Below are 2,500 nucleotides of genomic sequence, written 5' to 3' on the forward strand. Positions count from 1 at the left end.
CTATCTATCAATCCATCCATCTATCCATTCATCTATTCATCAATCTGGCTATTTTTTCCCACACCCTATTTTCCTTTTATCCTTCTCCCCCTTAATTCATATTTTTTCAACATTTTTCTCTCTCTCTTTCCTCCTCCTTTCGCTGTCTGCCCCTCTCTCTCCTTTTCTCCTTCTATTCATCTTATTCATATTCATCCACCTTCGCATTTTTCCTCCCTCTTTCCTTTCCTCCTTCCTTCTTTCTGTCTTCGTTCCCAATTTCATCCACCTTTTCTTACCATCCTCCTGTTCCTCCCTCACTATCTCCCTGAATCCTCCCTCCCTCCCTTTTTCCTCATTCCTCCCTCTTTCTCTTTCTCAATTCTCCTTCCACTCTTTTTCATGTCTCCCTCCCTTTCTTATCTAATCCTCTCTTTCTCTCTTCCCCAATTTTCCGTCCCTCTCCATCTCCCTTATCTCTCCATCTCTTCCTCTATCCTTCGCTCCTCCTCTCCCTCCCTCATCTCTCCTTTCTCCTTCTCTCCCTCCCTCATTTCCCCCTTTCTCCCCATTTCTCCCTCTCTCCTTCTCTCCCCCTATGCCTGCATCGTCTCCCCTCTCTCCTTCTCTTCCTCCTTCATTTCCCCTTTTCTTTCCCAATCTTCCTCTCTCCCTCTCCCATCTTCTCCCTGTCTCATCTCCCCTCCCTCCCTCTCCCATCTCCTCCATTCCCTCTCTCCCTTTCTCTTTTTCTCCCTCCTTCATCCCAACTTTCTCCCCCATCCCCCTCTCTCCCTCTCCATCCCCCTCTCTCCCTCTCCCCCCCCTCTCTCCCTCTCCCCCCCTCCTTCCTCCCTCTCCCCACCCCCCTCTCTCCCTCTCCCATCCCCCTCTCTCCCTCTCCCACCCCCCCTCTCTCCCTCTCCCACCCCCTCTCCCTCTCCCACCCCCTCTCTCTCCCTCTCCCACCCCCCTCTCTCCCTCTCCCATCCCCCTCTCTCCCTCTCCCACCCCCCTCTCTCCCTCTCCCCCCCCCTCTCCCTCCCCCACCCCCTCTCTCCTCTCCTCCCGCAGCCTCCATCTCGAGCATCCCTTGCCAGTATAATTCCATCATCTCCTCCTCTGTTAGCCCAATCAGCTTGATTAATTGCTCACACTTCACCCTCATTAATCAATTAATCACACTTACGTCACCTCATTCCTCCACATCCTCATATTAACCGAATTTTCTTTCTTCGTGGTCTAATTATTTTCGTTTCTTCTTTGTTCGCGTGTTGTGGTTGTGGTTCTTGTATTTGTTTGTTTGTTTGGTTTGTTTTATCCGTTGTTATTCTGTCGTATGTTTTAATATATTGTCAGTGTCTTCTCATTTTCTTTGATGTTCCTCATTCATTCTCATTTTCTTTTACTCCTCTTCGTGTTCCTCTTTAGTCATTTTTTCTTTAATGCTATCCTTTTCCAATCCCTCCTCTTCGCTTCTAATTCCCTCATTCTTTTTGGTATGTTGTTATACCTCTACGTTCTCATAGCCTCCATCTCTCTTCTTTCTCCCTGTTTTTGGTTCTTTCTCCACCTCTCTCACTCTCCTTCGTGATCATTATCTCGCTCTTCCTTCCCTCATTCTTTTTAACCATCATTGCCCCTTCCTCCCTCTTTTCCTTGTCCCCCTTTAACCCCCCCTACCCTCTCCTTCCCTCCCATCCTCCACCCTTCACTCTCCCCTTGTTCTCATCCGCCTTTATTCTCCACTTTCATTCCTTTCTCCCTGACCCCCCCCTCACCCTTACCAACATCCCCTAGCTCTCTACCCTCACCCAATCATCCTCTACCCTCTCATCCCCCCACCCTCACCCACATCCCCTCCCCCTCCCCCTCCCTCCCCTCCCCCTCCCTTACCCCCATCACCCCCTCCCCCTTCCTTATCCCCATCACCCCCTCCCCCTTCCTTACCCCCATCACCCCCTACACCTATCCTCTGCCCTCCTCCCTCTTCCCCCTCCCCTCCCCCCTCATCCCCATCCCTTCTCCTCCCTCATCCCCATCCCTTCCGATCCTCATCCCCCTCCCCCCCCCTCCCAACCACGTTACTTAACGACCCTCTCTCTGTGACATCAAGAAGAATATATCGTCTTACGTTAGAAAGCTTGTATCGATAAGGCGACCGAACGCAGGTCATAATGTCCCCAGTACCCCGTTGGCCTCTGACGTATGTTGCGAAATATCTTGGTCTCCCGTTGGCGTGTGAGTACCCAGAGCGCGCACATGATCTCGGAAACGTACATGCACAGAGACATGCGGGTAAGTACGTACATAGTTGCGTACATAGATCTGTAGATATAAATTTGTACATTTAAATATATATGCATAAGTACTTACATAAATACATACATACATACATAAAGACAGACAGACAGACAGACAGACAGACTGACATGGATGCATATACTTCTACGCATACACATGCATACACATACATGCATATACGTACACACTCAAATATGCCTTTAACGCACACACAAGT

Source organism: Penaeus monodon, chromosome 3 (assembly GCF_015228065.2).
Source record: "Penaeus monodon isolate SGIC_2016 chromosome 3, NSTDA_Pmon_1, whole genome shotgun sequence".
Taxonomy (NCBI): domain Eukaryota; kingdom Metazoa; phylum Arthropoda; class Malacostraca; order Decapoda; family Penaeidae; genus Penaeus; species Penaeus monodon.